The sequence below is a fragment of the Colletes latitarsis genome, unplaced genomic scaffold (assembly GCF_051014445.1).
Source record: "Colletes latitarsis isolate SP2378_abdomen unplaced genomic scaffold, iyColLati1 scaffold0013, whole genome shotgun sequence".
NCBI lineage: Eukaryota > Metazoa > Arthropoda > Insecta > Hymenoptera > Colletidae > Colletes > Colletes latitarsis.
In genome coordinates, this window is record NW_027488368.1 from 27,766,219 (window position 1) to 27,775,224 (window position 9,006).

The following is a 9,006-nucleotide window of genomic DNA, read 5'->3' on the forward strand; positions in this document are numbered from 1 at the left end:
ACGTTAAAACAACTTTTTTTCGAATCAACTCTTTAAAGACCGCATTTACGTATTTTTGAAAGACTGCCGGGGAATTGCAAAGACCGAAGGGAACTTTGAGAAATTCGTAGTGTCCATCAGGGACTATGAAAGCTGTGTACTTTCGACTATTCTGCTCTACGGGGACATGGAAAAATCCATTTTGCAAATCTAAAGTGCTGTAATATTTCGCGCCTTGTAACGAGTCTATTTGATCATCTATGAGAGGCAATGGATATCGGTCTTTAACAATTTTTTTATTTACGAGTCTGTAATTTACGCATAATCTAATGGAACCGTTCTTTTTCTTAACTAGGACTATCGGGCTTGCGTATTCTGATAGTGAGGGTTGAACTATGCCTTCGTCCAACCATTCCTGTATCTGCTCATTAACAATGTCTCGCTCTGAAGGCGATAATCGCCTCGCTCTTTGATAAATAGGTTCATCATCCTTAAGCACGATTGACATTTGGACACCGATCTCTTTAGTTTTCGCGGGTTCGTAATTTTCGACCAAATTTTCTATTACCCGTTGATGTTCGGCGGGGATGTGCGAAACATCGGCTTTCTCTTTCGTCTCTTCTACTATATTTATTTGATATATCTCCGGTAAATCGTTAACGACTGTTTTATCGGAGGGACTGATGGAAATATTACCGTTCCTTAGGCGGAGCTCAACAGTTTCAAGAAAATCTGTTCCTATAATCAATTGATGACTCATTAGTGAATCTGAAACTACGCGTATGAGGACCGTATAGGAGTTGCCGTCGACGGTTAGTTTTCCGTAAAATTCGCCTAATGTCGTATTCGTAGAGCCTACTCCTGTGAACTTGACCTCTTTATGCTGTAATCGCGGAGCTCCTAACTGTATGTACTGATCAGCACGCATTAAACAAAAATCGCTCCCAGTATCAATCAGTGCTTCGATATGATAACCGTTTATCTCAACATCTTTTATACATTTTTTTTGTGTTACCTGAGACGCTACATCGTTCACCGTTGCTGTGTCCCGCGCTTTGGGACATTGCACCGCGATATGTCCCCGTTCTTGGCACCTGAAGCACTTAGCGCCCTCGTTTTTCGTCGGACACTTATCACTCATGTGCTCTGGTGAACCGCAGTTGTAGCAGAAACGTCTCGTGCCTCGGAAATCCTGCCTCCTCTCGGTCCTCTCGGTCATCTCGTTCCTCGTGGTCGATGGTCGCTTGTATCCGCTGCTTCCGAATCTCGCCTTCTGAACCGTGTTGCTCTGGCTTCTATCTCGTAGACTTATCTGCTCAAATGCTTCGAGCAGATCGGTTTTTGTGCGGAATTTATGAATTCGTGCCTGATCCCTTAGATTTACATCAGGTATACCATCGATAAGGTAATCAACAAGCTCGTCTTCTGCTATCGGTACTTTATTTCCCATTATTACCTTTTCGTGGACATATTCATGGAAGGTTTCGTTCCGCCTCCATACTCGTTCTTCGAATGCCCTTCGGAGTGCTATTCGGTTCTGTCGATGATGATACATCCCTCTGAGCTCTATCAACAATTCTTCGACACTCATTTCGATGTGTTCGGGTCTCGAGTAGAACCATTCGAGAGCCTTCCCCTTGAGTTGCATACTGATTAACGTCTTCACTTGACGAGCATCCAGTTCATAGTTTCTGCATATCATATGCAGCTGTTTCTCCCAATTTTCATATTCACCCACTTCTCCTTTGTAGATGCTCAGCAAATCTGCCACCGTTGCAACGTTCACTCGCGGTCCGTTATTGATAAATACCGGTGTTCTCACTGCGCTCTCAAACTGTGGCCTTTCATTCGGAATGTTTGTACCGCGAAGGGATCTCAGCAATTCTAATTCTCGTCGAACCAATTCTAACTCTCGTTCGAGTGATTCTCTGCTTCGCTTACCATCGTCTTCTTTTAAATCATTCGGAACCACCGTTTCGATAGCACGTGCCTCCGCAGCACATGCGTTTTCAGTGTCGTCTATGGCACCGCGTGTCCTTGGAAGGTCTAGGGTAATTGATCCTGATAGATCTGCCTCCCGCAATCGTCGAACTAATTCTGTTTTAGTTCCTGAACTAGAATATCCCAGTTCCCTCGGTCTATCTTTTAGTTCGACCACAGTTAGATCGTTTGGATTCATTTTTTAAGATATATTTCCTCTCTTCACTTCTTAAACTGAAACTCACTAATCCCTAATAAACCGATTTTACTAACCTTTGGCCGCTATTGCTACTGTCAATCCCGGCTGAGCCCCCAATTTGTAGGATTTTTTTTTTGGGCGGCGGTGGTTTAGTTACAAGATTAATCGATTTATCAGATACTATATTCACACTCTTTTTATTCTTTGTCTCTCGTCACGCTCGACAATTTCTACCCTATCCTTCGCGGCTTGCTCGTATTTATTTAGTTTATCACATGCACACATACGTTCGCGGTTGCCGAACTTTTAGTCTTTCTCTTTTCCTCGTTATTGTTTTCTCGCTTTTCGGTTGTTCACCCATCAGCTGGTCGGCCGTTCGCTCGCCGCGTGTTGACGGTTTTTTGTTGCTCGTGCCGGACAACGAACGATTCGTTGTTCGGCAGAAATTTATACGCGTTTTTAATATTTAAATTTGGATAATTTTGCCGGCACGGTTCCCTACATTATTTAATAGATAAATGCTTCCTTACTAGCCTGCTGCTTACTTTCTAGCTTACTTCTTGCTTACTAACTTGCTGCTTGCTTCCTAGCTTACTGTTTGCCTTCTAGCATACTGCTACCTTATCATCTTACTCCTCGCTTATTAGCTCACACCTTGCTTACTAGCTTACTACTTGCTTAGTAGCATACTGCTTCCTTACTAGCCAGCTGCTTGCCTACTAGCTTCCTCCTCACTCACTGTCTCGCTGCTTTCTTACAAGCTGACTGCTTGCTTACAATCTTACTACCTCCTTACTAGCTATTAGCTTTCTTACAAGCTTCCTGCTTGCCTACTAGCTTACTGCTCGCTTACTAGCTCACTGCTTGCATACTAGCTTACTGCTTGCTTACAAGCTAATTGGCTGCTTACTAGCCTGTTGCATGCTTACATGCTTACATGTTTCTAACTAGCTTACTGCATGCTAACTAGCATACTGCTTCCTCCTCGCTCACTAGCTCACTGCTTGCTTACCAGCTGGCTGCGTGCTTTCTAGCAATACTGCTTGCCTACTTGCATACAGCATTCCTACTAGTTACCAGCTTGCTTACTAGCATGCTGCTTACTTACTAGCTTCCTGCTAGCTTAATAGATCACAGATTGCATACGTGCTGACTGCTTGGTATCTAGCTTACTGCATGCTTACTAGCTAACAGTTTGCTTACTAGCTAACTGCTTTCTTACTAGCCTCCCGCTTGCTTACTAGCTTACTGCTTGCTTATTAGCTTACAACTTGCCTACACGCTTACTGCTTGCTTACTAGCCCGCTGCTTGCTTACTATCTTACTGCTTGCTTACTAGCTTACTACTTCCTTCCTAGCATGCTGCTTTCTTACTAGCTAGCAGCTTTCTGATTAGCTTACTGCTTGCTTTCTAGCTCGCTGCTGGCTGACTAGCTCAATGCTTGCTTACTCGCTTGCTGCTTGCTTTCGGGCATACTGCTTGATTACTAGCCTGCAGCATGCTTTCTGGCTTACTGCTGGCTTATTAGCATACTGATTTCTTACTAACTTACTGCTTTCTTACAAGCTAACTGCTTGCTTACGAGTTCACTGGTTGCTTACTAGTTTACTGCTCGCTTACTAGCTCACTGGTTGCTTATTGGCGTACTGCTTTCTTACTAGGTAACTGCTGTCTTACTAACCTGCTGTTTGCTTAGTAGCTTACTTGTTTCTTACAAGCTTACTGCATGCTTACTAGAATACAGCTTCCTCACTAGCTTCCTGCTCGCTTACTAGCTCACTCCTTGCTTACTAACTTACTGCTTGTTACTAGCATGCACAATACTTCCTTACTGGCTCTCTCCTCGCTTACTGGCTCACTGCTTGCTTACTAGCTTAATGCCTGCTTTCTAGCTTACTGCTTGCGTACTAGCACACTGCTTTCTTACTAGCTCACTGCTTGCATTCTAGCTTACTGCTCGCTTACTAGCTCAATTCTTCCTTACTGACTTAGTGCTTTCTTACTAGCTTACTAGTTCCTTCCTAGCATGATGCTTTCTTACTAGCTAGCAGCATTCTGACTAGCCTGCTGCTTGCTAACTAGCTTACTGCTTGCTTACTAGCTCACTGCTTGCTTAGTAGCTTACTGCTTGCTTACTAGCATATCGCTTGCTTACAAGCTTACCGCTAGGTTACTAGCTTACTGCTTCCTTACTAGCTTCCTGCTTGCTTACCAGCATACTGCTTGCTTACTAGCTTACTGCTTGCTTACTAGCACTCAGCACCCTTACTAGCTACCTGCTCGCTCACTGACTTACTGCATGCTTACTAGCTTGCTGCTTGCTTTCTAGCCCACTGCCTGCTTACCACCTTACTGCTTTCTTACTAGCCCACTGCATTCACACTAGCTAACTGCTTTCCTATTAGCCTGCTTCTTGCTTACTAGCTTACCGCTAGCTTACTCGCTTACTTCTTTTTTACTGGCCTGCTGCTCGCTTTCTAGCTTCCAGCTTGCATAATATCTTACTGTTGGCTTACTGGCTAACTGCTTTCATACCAGCTTACTGCTCGCTTACTATCTCACTGCTTGCTTACTAGCTCACTGCTTGCTTACAACCTTACTGCTCGCTTCCTAGCTTACTGCTTGCATACAAGCTTGCTGCTTGCATACTAGCTTACTGCTTGCTCACTAGAGTACTGCTTCCTCACTAGCTTCCTGCTCGCTTATTAGCTTACTGGTTGCTTACGAGCTTACAGCTTCGTTACCTATTTACAGCATGCTCAATAGCTAACTGCTGTCTTACTAGCCTGCTGCTTGCTTTCTAGCCTACTGCACGCTTACGTGCTTGCTACTTGTTTTCAAGCTTACGGCTTCCTTTCTAGCTAACTGCTTGCTTACCAGATTACTGCTCGCTTACAAGCTTCCTCCTCGCTTACTAGCTTACTGCTTGCTTACTAGCTGTTAAAAAGCTGATGCTTCTAACGACGAGGTCCGGATAGAGGTACTGGAGTTTTCAGGGAAAATTATTATGGGCGTCTGGTTTGCTTTTCGTCGGCCTTCTACGCCGACCTTTTATTACAAAATTAAACAATTTGAATTAATGTTAAGAAAACCAAAAATAAATTATGAAATTATAAAGAAGAAGGACGTTGCCTGCCTCGCCTGTGCCGGTCGCCGAACTCGCCGGGTTGAGGTAGGCCAAGGTTCATATAATCAGAAAAACACGGCTATGTGTTAGACACACGTTAACACGTTATACGTAGCTATGCCGCGTTTGTGTCCTCACACTCCTGGCTTAGGGATTCGAATGTACAGGAGCGGAGAATTACGCTCGCTCGTAATATACGAGCTCGCTAGTGGACTGTATTTTTAATTTTGGCTTTTGATACAGAATCAATTACTTATCTACGCCGTTTGCAGTCGATTACCTTGTGGACGGGATTGCAAGTGGACGTTGTATGGCTCCAAATACACTGTTCCCGTGAGTCTATCCACTGAGTCTATGCGTCGAAACGCAGTGCAGTGCAACAGTCCAACCGTCGAAGTGTGGCTGCTCTTGGCTGTTTCAACAGACGACTTATTGGTCAGCGGTTGCACTACGGAGCCCGACTGCACGTGGTTCACTGCACGTTGCACATCTATTCGTTGCGCTTAGCAGTATTTGAATCACGTGGGGGCCTGATCCACGACTCCGTTACTCCTCCGCATAGGTGCTCCTGTAAACGTTACACCGGCGGGAAATGTAGGAGTAAGGACTCGCAGACCGGAAAAGTCAGGCGTTCCTTGTGGACGTCGAACCGACTACAATGGACCCACCTGGATGCTTCACCAGGTAGGTGCCTCCCTTTGGTGTCTCCTCAGCCTGGCGGTCATCACAAGAAAATTGAAGCGTAATTTTGCCAACATCCTTATGTCTCGATCGTTTATACGATCGGGACGACCGCTCAATTCTGCACGGAGGGATCGAACACCTTACTGGTGTATATTCTCGATCACTCCACAAGATATCGAACACCTTACTGGTGTATTTTCTCGATCTCCTGTCGCAGAATTGACTTCGTGGAATCTCAATTTGGGAAATCCCATACAAGATTCCGGGGCATACTTGACCGAATCTAAACCGATCCGTTTGTCAAGGAAAAGGCGGATTATTTCCACACTTTTCTCGAGTTTTATCGAATTCTCAGCTGTGCGAGGTCAATCAGTGGACCCGCACCAGACTGAACATCTACTCTTTACACCCTTTAACTACAGGCAGAATCGCTCTGAATATTAAACAATTAGAACAATCCTCTTTTAAATATTTCCGTTCGAGTGCAATCGGGAGCCGATCCGCTCTAGTTGGAAGTCTACGTAGGACTGCGCGGATTAACAGCCGAAGACGCGGCCGCGTTACTCTAATTAGACGCTACGCGGCGCTGTCTAAATTTCGGCAGTCTTTCTTCGTCTGATTCTTAGCGCAGTACTCTCTCACAGTACTGACGTCATCAACACCGTTAGCACATTCGAAGCGAAGGTAATGAGCCGTTACCGATGCCAGAAAAACAAGTAATAAACGCGTTTTTCAATCACTGCTCGCTGTACAAATTCTCTTAGTGATAATCTCCCGATTATTGTACGCTAACAGGATTAACAGTAATCGTGGCCGAGGGCAATCGCTTGGCATTATGCAAATCTTTAAACACCAGCTAACTGCTTTCTTACTAGCCTGTTTCTTGCTTTCTAGCTTATTGCTTGCTTACTAGCTTACTGCTTGCTTACTAGCTAACTGCTTTCTCACCAGCATACTGCATGCTTACCAGCTTACATGTCGCTTACTAGCTTACTACATGCTTACAATCATGCTGCAACCTTACTACCTTCATACTCGCTTACTAGCTCACTGCATGCTTACTGGCTTACTGCTAGCATACTCGCCTACTGCATGCTTACTAGACTGCTGCTAGCTTACTCGCCTACTGCATGCTTACTAGACTGCTGCTTGCTTACAAGCTAATTGCTTCCATGCCAGCTTACTGCTTGGTTACTAGCATACTGCTAGCATAAAGACCTGCTGCTTGCTTGCTACCTTGCTACTTTCTTTCGAGTTTACTGCTAGCATACAAGCATACTGCTTTCTTACCAGCTAGTTGCTTTCTTACAAGCCAGCCGCTTGCTTTCTAGCTTACTGCTTGCTCACTAGCTTGCTGCTTTCTTTCTAGCTTACTGCTTGCTTACTAGCATACAGCTTCCTTACTAGCTTCCACCAGGCTTACTAGCTCACTGCTTGCTTATTAGCTTACTGGGTGCTTACTAACTTCCTACCTGGTTACTAGCTAACTACTTTCTTCCCAGCTTACTGCTTGTTGACTGGCTTACTAGTTGCTTACTAGCTTACAGCTCGCTTACTATCCAACTGCTTCCCTACTAGCTTCCTGCTCGCTTACTAGCTTCCTGTTTGCTTACTAGCTCACCGCTTGCTTTCTACATTACTGCTTGCTTACTAGCTTACTGCTAGCTTACCCGCTTCCTGCTTCCTTGCTAGCTAGCTGCTTGCTTTCGAGCTTACTGCTTGCTTACTAGCATACTGCTTCCTTACTAGCTATTTGCTTTCTTACCAGCTTACTTCTTGCTTACTAGCTTACTGGTTGCATACTAGCTTACGGCTTGCTTACTAGCATACCGCTTGCTTACTAGCTTACTGCTTGCATACTAGCTTACTGCTTGCTTACTAGCTTCCAGCATGCTTACTAGATTACTGCTTGCTTACTAGCTTACTGGTTGGTTACTAGCTTACTGCATCATTACTAGCATCCCGTTCCTTACTAGCTCCCTGCTCGCTTGTTAGCACAATGCTTCCTTACCAGCTTACTGCTTGCATACAAGCTTACTGCTTGCTTACTAGCTTACTCTTAGCATACTGGCTTACTGATGGCTTACAAGCTAATTGCTTTCATGCCAGGTTACTGCTTGTTTACTAGCTTACTGTTTGCGTAGTAGCTTACTGCTTGCGTACTAGTTTTCTGCATGCTCAATAGCTAACTGCTTCCCTACTAGCCAGCAGATTGCTTTCTAGTTTACTACTTGCTCAATAGCTAACTGCTTTCTTACTAGCTTATTGCTTGCTTAGTAGCTTACTTCTTGGTCACTAGCTTGTCGCTGGCTTTCTTTCTTACTGCTTGCTTACTATCTCATTGCTTGCTTACTACATTACTGGATGCTGATTAACTTACTGCTAGCTATCTCGCTTCCTGCTTGCATATTGGCATGCTGCTAGCTTGCTATATAACGTGTTGCTTACTAGCATACTGGTTCCTTACTAGCATCCATCTTGCTTGCTAGTTTACTGCATGCCCAGTAGCTCACTGCTTCCCTACTAGCCTGCTGGTTGTTTACTAGCATACTTGTAGCTTACTAGCTTACTGCTTGCTTACTATGATACTGCATCTTTACTAGCTACCACCTCGCATACTAGCTTGCTGCGAGCATTCTAGCTTACCGTATGCTTGCTAGCGTACTGCTTTCTTACCAGCTAACTGCCTTCTGACTAGCCTGCTGCTTGCTTACAAGCTTGCTGCTTGCTTACTAGCTTACTACTTGTTTACCAGCTAACTGCCTCCATAGGAGCATACTGCTTTCTTACTAGCTAACTGCATTCTCGCTATCTTAATGCAAGCTTACTTTTTTTTTTTTTTTTTTTTTGTCGTGGGGAAAATCTTCGAAAGACTCCCTCCCACCTCCTTGGGGAGAGGTGGGAGGGGTGTGTGGGATTCCCCGCGCCCGTACAACGACAGGCGCGGGACCTACCCACTAAAAACCCCACGGTGACCCTTCGGCACGCTTTGGGAGGATACCGGGAATCGCTCGAAGCATTCTTCCGGTATCCTCT